Genomic DNA, 16,085 nt, shown 5'->3' on the forward strand with positions numbered 1-16,085 from the left:
GTATTCCAAATTATGAGAAACTCATGTAATTTTGACATGGCTTAATGTAGGTTATTAATAATTAAAATTGTTGCATAAAATCACTGTGTGCCATGGAGGTAACCAAAATTTCCTAGTCAATTGTGGCTTTAATAGTGCTGTCCTAAGATATTTGTCATTCACAGAAAATTGTTATCTTGTTTTGATCCTCTTCATAAGGATTAAAATTATAATCAGCTATAGGACTTTGAAAGGTGTTCTTAAATGCAGGTTCCTGGTAACTTTGGAAATCGTAACATTAGGATGGAGCGAAAACTTTCAGGGCTCACATGGAGGGCTGAAATGTTCATTAACATCAAATTGAGTTAACTACATGGACTAAACTAATAGAAAACTGAAGTAATCTCTTTGACTTTGGTTAAAATGTTGCTGATCCTTTTTTGTTTTTCAGAGTCAAGGAAACTTTTCTTTTGAACTATTTATAGTTTATGGCAATTGAATAAAGTATACCCCTATAAACAAAATTTGGAGTGTATTTGTTTCTCTCTGATTTCTCCAAAATTTGGAAACTACTTGTGAGTATTTTTAACTTATAGCAATATAGTTACTTGCATTAAGTGCAAAAAGAATCTGTTTTCTTTTGTAACAGGACACAATTGGAGAAACTGATTAGCATGCTTTCCTTTAAGGAATCAAACTTGATTCGTAGAACCAATGAAAGCCCCTTGGGAAAACCGGCCTCATACCTTGTCTACACAGTCTCTGTACAAGTTTCCTGACCTGTGCTAAGTAAAGAATGTCACTGACAGGTCCAGGAGCCCTAAGTAATCTTGGGACTTCAAGAGGAAAAGAAATCACCTAACTCATAGGTATTCCAGGGTATTTTCAAAGTCAAACCCATGGCTGGGCTTGATTTTGAAAAAAAAGCCTTATCTGAGATTCCTTCTATGGAACAGAAGGAACAAAGATTATTTTAAAAGAGCTTATGTGAAAAATAATTATTCTTGCTGTACTCTCTATATATAATCAGGCTAAGTGTAATAAAGCAAATCAGTCTTTCCGTGATTTGTCTTTAGCGAAAATGGGAAACTAGAGAGAGAAAAATTATGTTTCAAGAACTTTGACACACTTGTTTTTAAATTTGAGTTTCACTGGTTTTTGTTTTTTAATTTTTTTCTGCAATTTAGACTGACTGCTTATTTCTGTGAAACAATCAGTAATCTCCAACTGCAGCTCAGAAGAAACAAGAGGGATAGGTAAAGTCAAAATCTGAATCAGTATTCTAATTCTGAACATATTGGAATCAGCTAGCAACTCCCTATCAGCCTGTTTCCAACCATTGTCCAATTCATGGAAAGTCTCTTATTTAGCTCACTTGGGATAGTTTCACGTATTTTGTTTTACTCTTATGGAATATATTGCTGTTGTACTCTTTGTGTAGGAATACAGAATAAGCTTACTCTACATCTTCTTAAACATTTATTAATCTTCCAAGTAACACCTTTTGTTGGAACTCAAGAGTTAAGAATGGCCCTCACCATGCTGATGCCTTCTGATTGAGCTCAGCTCTACCCTGAATATAAGAGACCCTGATTGGCAGGAATATTATCACCCTTATTCAGCATGAAGAATTTATAGATGAATCTTCATCCCTCTGCAACCCTTAGGATTAAGGGTTCTCTTATAAAAGGGAAAGGAGAAATATCAGAGGTGTTTGATCCAGAGCAACTCTTTCTTGAGTAGGAGCTGGGTAAAATAAGGCTGAGACCAACCTACTGGGCTGCATTCCCAGATGGTTAGACATTCTATAGTGTCAAGACAAGATACAAGTCATAAAGACTTTGCTGATAAAACAAGTCGCAATAAAGCTGTAACCCATCAAAACCAAGGTGGTGATGAGAGTGACCTCTGCTCATCCTCACTGCTACACTCCAGCCAGCACCATGACAATTTCATGTCATGGCAACATCATGGAAGTTACCCTATATGGTCCAAAAAGGGGAGACATAAAAAATCCACCTTTGTTTAGCATATGATCAAGAAACAAGCATAAAAATGGACCACAGGTAGCCCTTTGGCTACTCTGTCTATTGAGTAGCCATTCTTTTATTCCTTTACTTTTTTAATAAACTTGCTTTCACTTTAAAAACAAAAAGAAACAAGAAAAAAAAGACAAGCGTGATTTTACATTGTCTACTGGATAACATGATCTACTGAAGCAGATACTAACAAAATGTATGATATTCAGATTCTGTGTCTTAAATGCTTTACTGGCTTGAAATTATACAACTAATACTTGCATTCTTCCTTAGTTGATCTTCCCAGATAAAAGAAAACAAATGCTCTCAAAGTATTTTTTTTCTACTCACAAATTACCATATTCAAAGTGAATATTTAGAGACCTAGTTTTATTGCCATGTATTAAGGAAGTAGCCTTGAATAATTATGCTTTCTCATTCTATGTGAGGGAAGGGCAACAGTTGTACTTTGTGACTAAAGGGTACTGAATTGAACTGTATGTCCTTAAAAAGATGTCAGTTTTATTTTACCACTATAATACTGTAGTTGGCAAAACCATGATTGCTCAAGGATGAGAAGGATTTTATAAAATTGGTATCATACCATTTTGGATATATATAATTTTGTATTTTCTTTTCTCCTTATATTTTAAAATAATCTTGAAAAATATGAATCATTTGACTATAAAAATAAAACATAAAAAGTCTTTAAAATTTAAATTCCAGGGTTTGCTGTCCTATATTTAGTAATTGGTTAAGTCTTCCTTATGTAATAACATAAAATTTTCAATACTAAGCAAAACTACCATAACAATTGTATTTTCATGTCTAAATTGTCTAACAATTTTTATTATTTGTATATTTTATACAATGTTTTTGTTTTTGTTTGTATTTTGATAGTCTTGCTCTGTTACCCAGGCTGGAGTGCAGTGGCTGGCTTACTACAATCTCTACCTCCTGGGTTCATGTGATTCTCGTGCCTCAGCCTCCCAAGTAGCTGGGACTACAAGCATGCACTACCATACCCAGTTAATTTTTTTGTATTTTAGTAGAGATTAAATTTCACCATGTTGCCCAGGCTGATCTCAAACTCCTGAGCTCAGGCAATCTACTCACCTCGGCCTCCCAAAGTGCTAGGATTACAGGTGTGACCCACCATGCCTGGCCTATATAATGATAATTCTAATGAGCTTATACTTATATTCTACTTTTTCAACTAGCTTTGTTATATAAACAGTTTTTCTTAGTCTTTAAACTTTCAAATATATTATTAGATAATATATCAGTAAATTGATATTCATAGGTTACCTGATCATTACTCTAATCATTTTGTTTGATCATTCTTTCTATCTTTAAAGTTCTGTTTCCATAGACATTTCTGAAATAGCAATGACCTTAAAATTTTACTTAAGGTCCTAAGAGTGGGATTATAAGAATCCAATATTGCACAAGTCTCACTAATTTCCTTTTACATGACCATAGTTTTTCCTTCTTAGAATGTGCTTTAAAATTTTTATCCTTTGTCTTCTTTACTTATTATTTTCATATATATTTTTCTTTTCTCACTCTGGATTCCTTCCCATCCCCTTAGGCTATAGATTTTCCTAGAAATGTGTCAGCATTCCCTTCTGTCCTCAACTAATTTCTGTCACTGACTTCTCTTTTATTTTAAAGTTATATGAAATCAATTTATTCTGATCCCCACAAGAATAAAGCTATAAAAATGATAAAAATAAAAGGTTGTATAAACTTTTCAAAACATTCTAAATACCTGCTGATCTTCAAAGGAATTGCCATAGAAGCTTTTTATTTTTATTTTACTTATTAAACAATTCACCATTATGTAATATATTTTTCTTCTTTTAGAATTTTCTTAAAAATCAGATTATTTTGCTTATAATCAAAACCAAAATAATGTTACTCAAAATGATCACTCTCTTTGCTATTCAATAATTAAAAAGTATAATACTTTTTAATGGCCACTATTACATTATAACGTGTGGCAGATTGCTACGGATTACTTGGTACTTGATATGGTTTGGCTTTATGTCCCCACCCAAATCTCATCTTGTAGCTCCCATAATTCCCACATGTTGTGGAAGAGACCCAGTGGGAGATGACTGAATCATGAGGGTGGGTCTTTCCCATGCTGTTCTCCTGATAGCAAATGACGGTATTAAAAACAAGAGTTTTTGATTTTAAAAACAGGAATTTTTAGAGATCTGATGGTTTTAAAAATGGAACTTTCTCTGCACAAGCTCTCTTTGCCTGCTGCCATCTACGTAAGATGTGACTTGCTCCTCCTTGCCTTCCACCATGATTGTGAGGCCTCCCCAGCCATGTGGAACTGTGAGTCCAGTTAAACATCTTTCTTCTGTAAATTTCCCAGTCCCAGGTATGTCTTTATTAGCAGCATGAAAACGGACTAATACAGTATTCTTTTCATTGAAAGTTAGAACTGTGTCCCCTCTCATGAATTTGAGTGGATTCTCTGACTACTTTGACCAAGAGAATATGGAGGAAGTGACAGACACTGTCAGATGCCAGATAGGCTGTAAAAAACTGGCAGCTTCGATTTCTTCTTTTTGAACCCCTGAGTTGCTGTGTGGAATTTCCAGCTACACACAGAGCCTACGGTGCTTCGAGGAAGCCCAAACTAGCCACATGAAGAAACCATGTAGCGAGAAGGACAGATGCCTGGCCATTCCCCAGCTATATAGACCAGTCTTAGCTTTTGAGCTAACCTACTTAAGGTCCCAGGCATTGTGGAGCAGAGATATAATCCATCCTTACTGTACTCTTACACAATCATGAGATGTCATAATCAATTTTTATTTTAAGCCACTAAGTTAGGGGGTAGTTTGTTACATAGCAATACATGATTGGAACCTGAAAATGATAGCTAATTTACCCTATTTTTGGAAAATTAGGTAATTTTCCATTTTACACTCTTGCTAATAATTCTGGTTAAACATATTTACATATAAATCTAGATGAGTATCTGATTATTCAGTTGAAATTTCTATAAATATAATTACTAGGGTGAAGGATATAAATACTTTAAAGATTCTTGATATGTACTGCCAAATTTCATTCTAGAAAGATTATGACAAATTATATTCCTATCAGAAATGTAAAAGGATATCCATATATTCACATCCTCTCCAACATAAGTAATTAATATTTTAAAAATTAGTTGTCAACATGATGGCCAAAAATGGAAACATGCACTTCTTGGATGAGACCAGAGGAGCCTATTTGTTTCAGAGGATTACTCATCCTTTTTTCCCCCTATTTTATAAACTGTCCCATAATATATTTTTTAATTAGGCTATGCTGAAAATGAAATATGCAATATGTATATATTTGCATATAAATAGAAATCTAGAAACAAAATTATTTTACCACATAATGTTAGGAAAAATACTTATTTTTATGGAGATAATTCTATTTTAGGTAGTGAAGTTAAGGAAACAATCTAATCTTAAAATTGACATTAGAATCTTCTTTCTCTATTTTCTTTCACATTTTAATTATAAGCAAATTTATCTTTATTGAAATATATATATATATATATATATCTCAAACATCCAAAGGAATATATACATAATATCTACATACAGTCATCTACTAATGATAAAATGTACAGCTACCATAATGTGTTGAATAATAGACTCCCTAAGAGGTATATTATTTGGAACCTCTTTGCAAATGTAATTATGTTAAGGATTTTCAGATGAGATAGATCAACCTGTATTAGAGAGGGCCCTAACTTCAATGACACATATCTTTATAAAAGATAGAAGAGGAGAACACAGTGCAATGTAAGAGAAGAAGGCAGTGTGAAGATGGGGGCAGAGGCTGGAGTACCAGCTAAGGAATGCCAAGGATTGCCAGCACCCTACAGAGCTAGAAGTGAAGCAGGAAGAAGATTCTCCCTTAGACACCCTGAAAAGAAACAACACTGATGACACCTTGATTTCAGACTCCTGGCTTTCAGAACCATGACAGCATAGATTTCTGTTGTCTTAAGTTACCCAGTCCATAGTAATTTGTTACAGCAACCCTAGAAAGCTAACACAGTTGACCCTTGAACAACACAGGGGTCAGGGGTGACAGCCCCTCTCCCCATGAAGTTGAAAACCCATGTATATCTTTTGACTCACCCAAAATTTAACTATTAATAGCTTACTGTTGACTGGAAGCCTTACCAATAACACAAACAGTTGATTAGCACATATTTTGTATGTTACATTGTATTATACGCAGTATTGTTACAATAAAGTAATCTAGAGAAAAGAAAATGTTAAGAAAATTACAAGTAGGAGCAAATACTTTTACAGTACTGTATTTACCAATACCATAAGTTTACATTGTCTGTTTACAAGATGTCTGTTTGAAATGGCAACCACAGCTGCAGACCTCAATCATGGTATATCAAGCAATTCCACTTTTTTTTGTTACGTCATGACTTTTCTGTGTTTTGAGGAGTGCTTCCAAGCATCACTACTGGCACTTCGTATGGACCTCACGGTATTATTCAAGGTTTATGGTATTGTACTAAACATGATGAAGAACACATAAGAAATAGTCAGATATTATTTCACTTCAATATGTAATTTACTGGATGGATAAATTGCTTACATGGAGATGATAAGGGTCACATGGCAATTTAAGCAGATACAACATTGAGTGTACCACAATAGTGACAGGGGTGGCTGCAAAATTATTACAGTAGTACAGTATGCACTACAGTTAATTTTATAAAGTTATGATTTAATACTGTATTTTTATGTACTGAACTGAGAACGGTGCCATGTATGGTCTGTGTTTGTATGTGTAAATTTTCATACATTTTAATGTTTTATAATTCATTTGTGTATATTTTATGGTAGTAAATGATAACATAGACCAATATCTACATATTTTTATGCATTCATGACATACCTAACATTTTCTTAGTTCTTTCAATATTTCTAGGTTGTGTGGTTCATCTGTGAGTTTTTTCAAGTTGTTGAAAATCTCCAAAAATTTTCCAATGTATTTATTGAAAATATCTGCAAGGGTCACCTGTATGCCTACATACCAGCCTTTCCCCTAAAAAAAAATAATAGATAAACCAACTTCTTAGAAGTTTCCTTGGTGTTCCCTCCACCACTGGCATTTCTTTCTTTCCAAAAGTAACCACTATCCTAAATTTTATGTTAATTGTTTTCTTTTTCCCTTTATTATTTAAGCATAGATAGATAAATGATAGAGAGAGAGAGATAAATGATAGATAATTCAATGATAGATAAATAGAAAATCTAAAATATGTTGTTCAGTTTTGCCTGTTTGGGCACTTTTTATAAAATGGTAAAGAATCCACACATACTGGATATTCTTCTAACTTGGCTTTTGGCTCAATATTATGTCTGAGATCTTTTTATGCTGATTTAGATAGATGTGGTTCATTTTTATTGCTCTTTATTCTATTATTTATCAACTCTGTTGTTGATGGATATATGAGTTATTCCTACTTTCCTTTCTATTACAAATAGTGCTGCTGAAATAATGCATGAATTATGTCTCTAGGTGTATACGGCAAGGATTCCTCTAGATGTGGAAGTGCTGTGTAACTAGGACCAGAACTACTGGATGATCAGGTAGGCCCTTTCATATTCTTTAGGCAATGCCAGAATGTTTCCTAAGTGATTGAGCCAATGTTCACTCTCATCAGCACTGTATGAGTGTTTCTGCTGCTCTTTAGCCTGCCAATATTGCTACTGTCCAGTCTGATTTATTTAGAAAAATTTCAACTGAACATCATAAAGTAATTTTTTGAATTTTTTTTAAAGGTATTACTATCTGGGATCAGATATACATTTTTGGAGGACCTATTATGTGTTACATTTATATCATTCTATTTAACCATTATAATCTTCTATGAGAAAGATATTTTCATCACAGATTTAGAGCTGAGAAAACTGAAGTTTAGGTTGAGCACAGTGGCTCACACCTGTACTTCTAGCACTTTGGGAGGCTGAGGAGGGTAGATCACCTGAGGTCAAGAATTTGAGACCAGCCTGACCAACATGGTAAAACCTGGTCTCTACCAAAAATACAAAAATTAACCAGGCTTGGTGACTTATGCCTGTAATCCCAGCTACTTGGGAGGCTGAAGCAGAGAATTGCTTGAACCCAGTAGGCGGAGGTTGTAGTGGGTGGAGAGACACACCCTTGCACTCCAGCCTGGGCAAAAAGCAGAACTCCATCTCAAAAAATAGAAAACTGAAGTTTAGTGAAATTACTAATTAACCAGTTTACACAGTAGTTAGTGGCAAGTGATCTAACCCAAAGATTCTGGATAATTTTGATCTTTCAGTTACACCCACAAATTTTTCAAAATCTGTAGTCACAGCCAATGTCACACATCACACCAAATGTATGTACCAACTTACTTTAAAAAAAATTCTAAGAACTAAATTAGAGTGAAAAACTGCCACTCATTTTAGCTATACATGATGTACTGTTGACAAAGAAGAAATGCATTTTTAATGCTTCTGCATATCATTAGAGAGGCTGCTAGCTGAATGAACTGAGCCTGACATTTATCACTGAACCCAGATAAAGAGCCACTGATTTGTGGTATTGTATGACCTTCTTTCTGACAGCCACTGACAATGTATCCAATTACTTAAGCAGTGTTTTAGCATCATTTAAGCAGTTCTAGCTTTTCCTGTGCCACTTTAAGGCAAAAAATAAAAATAGAAAAAAGATGCTCCAGTAGTACCATTGTAAATATAAGATCATTCTTTCTATGATCTCTGGTGTACCTCGACAGCCCCTTTATCAGCATATGATTATGAACATAAGATGAGGATTAACAATCCATTTTAAATACGTGATTACAAAAATAATAAATGATGCTTGCTTCCCACTTCTTGTCCATTAAGATTTCAAGGCAGGTAATAAAAATAAGACACCGTATACAAGATAAAAACATATCCCCTGAAACCGGGTCCCTACCCCTTCAGATACAACTTGAAGATGCAGTGTTGACACCAACATAAAGCTTTGATAGTGTGAAGAGACTTTGCACTCCATTCTGCTTACTGGATCCCAGAAATACCCATGGACAACTGAAAGCTTCCTGTGAACAGGATTTGATCCAGTCTGTGCCTATTACTAGGTCTGAACAGAGGCAGGGTTCAAAGCCTAGATCCACTAACTGTTATTCTCCCAAGACCACGATGAGGCAATGTGACTAGAGAATAGCCTTTACTGAGACAAAGATTTCCAAAAGGTGCTTTAAAGAAACATTTATCGGATATATGCAATTTTGCTGTTGAGACAATCCTACCAACAGTATATGCCAATATGATTCTCTCTGCATATCCTGATAGAGAGATGACTTTTGTCTTCCATGAAAATAAAAATAGCTGATCACAAAATTCTATGTACAGAAAGGTCTTTGTTGTCCAGCACCACGTCTTACAAAAATGTATTGATCAGCACTTTTATAAAATGACCACTGATATTCTTACTAATGGCCCTAAGGTTCTGAATAACTGAATAATTTCAGATTCAATAATGTTGGTGCTATTTGGAATTATTCTGGTTATTTGATTTTTTTATACTGTTAAGCTTTAATGTACCTAACAGAAGAAACAGTTAAAAAATTTAAAGTAGTTGCTTTTGAGAAACAGTACCTATGGCGGAAAGTCGTCAGAAGGAAGAGCATCCCAGGGGGTGGTGGGTAGAAAAGAGAATAGTTGTTTTTAATTATAAGACTTTAAATACCATTTTACTATTAACCATTTTGCATATATTAATTTGATTTTATTACTAAATCAACAATTATTAAACTAAATTGATGTCTCAACATTTTAGTATGTAAAACATCATATTTGACCTTCCCAATTGTTCTGTGAGGCAAACGTCACAATTTTTGACAGTTCTCTATTAAATATTATTATGTAATAAAAATATTTTTTTTCTGGAAATGAGTAAGCATTGGAGAAAAAATAATGACACCAAAACGGAATTCTTTAGAAAGACCAAAAATATATAAACATATAACCAGACATAGAGAAAAAAAGAGTTTCAGAAAGACACTTAAAAGATAATAAAGAAACACTATCAACAACTTTAGGCCCACAAATTGGACACCTTGGATGAATGGACAGATTCCTCTAATGATTTTAATTGCCTAGGCTCACTAAAGAGAAAATAAATACATAAACTAAAGAATTCTACATTTTTAATAGAAATAAAATTTTCATTCAATACCTTCCCATAGAGAAAATTTAAGATTCAGAAAGAGAAGGGGGGCGCCAAGATGGTGGAGAGAAGCCAGCACCCGAATGTAGCTCCTAGCAAATGTGACTCAGAGGACTAGAGGACTTCAAGATTCCAAACGAGGTGCCGGGTTCTTTTCTGTGGGACTGATAGGGCACTGGAATTGGGCCCAGGGAAGGAGCCACAGGGCGTGAGCCGCCCAGGGGGGCAAATCAAAATGGGAAGGTGGGGTCCCCACCTGAAAACTGCAGCCGGCACGGAGAGTTGGAGGACTTACCCCTCTCGGCGCTCTGTTTCATATCCTGTGCTTACCTCATCCCTCCTGCAACCCACGGTCCACAGCGCCCTGCCGGACGGTGGGGAGCTATGGGTAGTTGATGCAAACCTGAGCAGCTGCTACCTCCCAGCTCGGCAAGTTGTCGCAAGGACCTGGGTGGGAGTTTGGACAAACGCCAGCGCGCCAGACCGTCCCATGCAGGGAGGCAGAGCTGAAAGCAGAGAAACAGACCATAAGGCCTGGCAGGCCTCACCTCCACAGAGCTCAAACTGAAGCTCTTGCTAGAAAGCTGGGCAGCAAATACACCAACTTGACCCCAACCAGGAAGATCAGAGCTCTGAGAGAGACGCCATCGAGAAGGCGGAGCCAATCTCACCTGCAAACAAACTCCAGGGAAGGATCACCCACCCAACAACCTGACTGAACCGGAGAGAGCCCAGCAGCTCCCTCTAGAGGCCAAAAAAGATACAGCTCCAACCTCAATAGAAAAAAAGTCCACTCAGAGACTCCTCCTGAAATCAACTTCATAGATTAAAGGGAGATAAATCCACAAAGATGGGGGGGAAAAGAACAAAAAGAATGAAACCATCAAAGAACAGAACACCTCTTCTCCCAGGGATCACAACTCCTCACCATCAATGGAACAAAAAAAGACAGAGAATGAATCTGACAAATTGACAGAAGTAGGCTTCAGAAGGTGGGTAATAACAAACTTCTCTGAGTTAAAGGAACGTGTTCTAACCCAATGCAAAGAAACTAAGAACCTTGAGAAAAGGTTAGACGAAATGCTAACTAGAATAACCAGCTTGGAGAAGAAAATAAATGACTTGATGGAGCTGAAAAACATAGCAGGAGAACTTCTCAAGGCATACACAAGTTTCAACAGCCAAATCGATCAGGCAGAAGAAAGGATATCAGAGATACAAGATCAAACCAACGAAATAAAACAAGAAGGCAAGATTAGAGAAAAAAGAGTGAAAAGAAATGAACAAAGCCTCCAAGAACTATGGGATTATGTGAAAAAAAAACTAATCTACACTTGATTGGCATACCTGAATGTGACAGGGTGAATGAATCCAAGTTGGAAAACACTCTTCAAGATATTAACCAAGAATTAACCAACCTAACAAGGCAGGCCAACATTCAAATCCAGGAAATAGAGAGAACACCACAAAGATATTCCTCAAGAAGAACAACCCCAAGGCACATAGTTGTCAGATTCACCAGGGTTGAAATGAAGGGAAAAAATCCTAAGGGCAGCCAGAGAGAAAGGTCGAGTTACCCACAAAGGAAAGACCATCAGACTCACAGCAGATCTCTCGGCAGAAACCCTGCAAGCTAGAAGGGAGTGGGGGCCAATATTCAATATCTTTAATGAAAATAACTTTCAACCAAGAATTTCATATCCAGCCAAACAAAGCTTCATAAGTGAAGGATAAATAGAATCTTTTACAGACAAGAAATTGCTGAGAGATTTCATTGCTATAAGACCTGCCTTACAGGAACTACTGAAGGAAATACTAAACAGTGAAAGGAACAACCAGTACCAGCCCCTGCAAAAAACATACCAAATGGTAAAGAATAACGACGGAATGAAGGAGCCATGTCAATTAACGGGCAAAACAACCAGCCAGTAACAAAATGGCAGGATCAAATTCAAACATAACAATATTAATGTTGAATGTAAATGGCCTAAATGTCCCAATCAAAAGACACAGACTGGCAAACTGGATAAAAAGTCAGGACCCATCCATGTGCTATATTCAGGAGACCCATCTCACATGCAAAGACTCACATAGACTCAAAGGGATGGAAGAAGTTGTACCAAGCAAATGGAGAGCAAAACAAAGCAAGGGTAGCAGTCCTAGTCTCTGATAAAACAGACTTTAAACCAACAAAGATCAAAAGAGACCAAGAAGGGCACTATATAATGGTAAAAGGATCAATGCAACAAGAAAAGCTAACTATCCAAAATATTTATGCACCCAATGCAGGACCACCCAGATACATAAAGCAAGTTCTTAAAGACCTACAAAGAGACTTAGATTCCCACACGATAATAGTGGGAGACTTTAACTCTCCACTGACAATACTGGATAGATCAACCAGACAGAATGTCATCAAGGATTTCCAGGACTTGAACGCAGATTTGGACCAAGTGGACCTAATAGACATTTACAGGACACTCCACTCCAAATCCACAGAATACACATTCCTCTCAGCACCACATTGGACTTACTCCAAAACTGACCACAAAATTGGAAGTAAATCACTCCTCAGCAAATGCAAAGGAATGGAAATTATAACAAACACTCTGTCCGACCACAGCACAATCAAATTAGAATTCAGGATTAAGAAAAGCACTCAAAACCGCATAATCACATGGAAACTGAACAACTTGCTCCTGAATGATGAATGGATAAACAATGAAATGAAAGCAGAAATAAATATGCTCTTTGAAAACAATGAGAATGAAGACCCAATATACCGGATCCTATGGGACACATTTGAAACACTATCTAGAGGAAAATTTATAGCAATAAATGCCCACATATGAAACAAGGAGAGATCTAAAATTGATACCCTATTGTCAAAATTGAAAGAGCTAGAGAAGCAAGATCAAAAAAACTCAAAGGAAAGCAAAAGACAAAAAATAACTAAGATCAGAGCAGAACTGAAGGAGACAGAGACACCAAAAAACCCTTCAAAAAAATCAATAAATCCAGGAGCCAGTTTTTTGAAAAATCAACAATATAGACAGCTAGCTAGACTAATAAAAAAGACAAGAGTGAATCAAATAGATGCAATAAATAAAACAATAAAGGGGAGATCACCACTGATTCCTCAGAACTGCAAACTACCATCAGAGATTACTACAAACAACTCTATGCATATAAACCAGAAAATCTAGAAGAAATGGATAAACTCCTGGACATTTGTACACTCCCAAGACTAAGCCAAGAAGAATTTGAAACCCTGAATAGATCAATAACAAGGTCTGAAGTTGAGGCAGCAATTAACAGCCTACTGATCAAAAAAAGTTCAGCTCCGAATAGATTCACAGCTGAATTGTACCAGACATACAAAGAGGAGTTGGTACCATTCCTGTTGAAACTATTCCAAATAATACAAAAAGAGGGAATCCTCCCTAACTCATTCTATGAGACTAAAATCATCCTGATACAAAAGTCTGGAAGAGACATAACTAAAAAAGAAAACTACGGGCCAATATCCATGATGAACATTGATGCAAAGATCTTTAATAAAATACTCGCAAACTGAATCCAACAGCACATCAAAAAGCTTATCCACCACGATCAAATAGGCTTTATCCCAGGAATTCAAGACTGGTTCAACATACACAAATCTATAAACGTAATTCACCTCATAAAGAGAACCAAAGACAAAAACCACATGATTATCTCAACAGATGCAGAGAAGGCCTTTGACAAAATTCAGCAGTCCTTTATGCTGAAAATTCTCAATAAACTAGATATCAATGGAATGTATCTCAAAACAATAAAAGCTATTTATGACAAACCCATAGCCAATATCATACTGAATGGGCAAAAATTAGATGCATTTCCCTGGCACTAGACAAGGATGCTGTCTCTCACCACTCCTATTCAATATAGTATTGGAAGTTCTAGCCAGAGTAATTAGGCAAGAAAAAGAAATAAAGCGTATTCAATTAGGAAAAGAAGAAGTCAAATTGTCCATATTTGCAGATGACATGATCCTATATTTAGAAGACCCCATCATCTCAGCCTGAAACCTCAAGCTGATAAGCAACTTTGGCAAAGTCTCAGGATACAAAATCAATGTGCAGAAATCACAAGCATTCCTATACACCAATAACAGACAAACACAGAGCCAAATCACGAGTGAACTCACATTTACAATTGCTACGAAGACAATAAAATACCTAGGAATACAACTAACAATGGAGGTAAAAAATCTCTTCAGGAGAACAACAAACCACTGATCAAGGAAATAAGAGAGGACACAAACAGATGGAAAAACATTCCATGCTCATGATTAAGAAGAATCAATATTGTGAAATGGCCATATGCCCAAAATAATTTATAGATTTAATGCTATCATCATCAAGCTACCATTGACCTTCTTCACAGAAATAGAAAAAACCACTTTAAACTTCATATGGAACCAAGAAAAGAGCCCACATAGCCAAGTCAATTCTAAGCAAAAAGAGCAAAGCTGGAGGCATCATGCTACCTGACTTCAAACTATGCTACAAGGCTACAGTAATCAAAACAGCATGGTACTGGTACCAAAACAGAGATATAGACCAATGGAACAGAACAGAGGCCTCTGAAGCAATGCCACACATCTATAACCATCTGATCTCTGACAAACCTGACAGAAACAAGCAATGGGGAAAGGATTCCCTGTTCAATAAATGGTGTTGGGAAAACTGGCTAGCCATATGCAGGAAGCTGAAACTGGACCCCTTCCTTACACCTTATACAAAAATTAACTCCAGATGGATTAAAGATTTAAACATAAGAACTAACACTGGCTGGGTGCAGTGGCTCACGCCCGTAATCCCAGCACTTTGGGAGGCCAAGGTGGGTGGATCACGAGGTCAAGAGATCAATACCATCCTGGTCAACATGGTGAAACCCCGTCTCTACTAAAAATACAAAAAATTAGCTGGGCATGGTGGCGCGTGCCTGTAATCCCAGCTACTCAGGAGGCTGAGGCAAGAGAATTGCCTGAACCCAGGAGGTGGAGGTTGCAGTGAGCCAAGATCATGCCATTGCACTCCAGCCTGGGTAACAAGAGCTAAACTCCATCTTAAAAAAACAAAAGAACTAACACCATAAAAACCCTAGAAGAAAATCTAGGCAAAACTATTCAGGACATAGGCACTGTCAAGGACTTCTTAACTAAAACACTAAAAGCAATGGCAACAAAAGCCAAAACAGACAAATGGGACCTAATTAAGAGCTTCTACACAGCAAAAGAAACAAGCATTAGAGTAAACTGGAAACCAACAGAATGGGAAAAATTTTCACAATCTACCCATCAGACAAAGGGCTAATATCCAGAATCTACAAAGAACTAAAGCAGATCTACATGAAAAAAGAAAAACAAACCCATTCAAAAGTGGGCAAAGGATATGAACAGACACTTTTCAAAAGAAGACAAATATGCACCCAACAAATATATGAAAAAAGGCTCATCATAATTGGTCATTAGAGAAATGCAAATCAAAACCACATTGAGATTCCATCTCATGCCAGTTAAAATGGCAATCATTAAAAAATCTGGAGAGTCCAGACATAGCGGCTCACGCTTGTAATCCCAGCACTTGGGGAGGCTGAGGCAGATGGATCACGAGGTCAAGAGATCAAGACCATCCTGGCCAACATGGTGAAACCCCGTCTCTGCTAAAATATAAAAAATTAGCTGGGCATGGTGGCATGCTCCTGTAGTACCAACTACTCAGGAGGCTGAGGCAGGAGAATTGCTTGAACCAAGGAGGCAGAGGTTGCAGTGAGCCGAGA

Source organism: Callithrix jacchus, chromosome 16 (genome assembly GCF_049354715.1).
Source record: "Callithrix jacchus isolate 240 chromosome 16, calJac240_pri, whole genome shotgun sequence".
NCBI classification, from domain to species: Eukaryota; Metazoa; Chordata; class Mammalia; order Primates; family Cebidae; genus Callithrix; species Callithrix jacchus.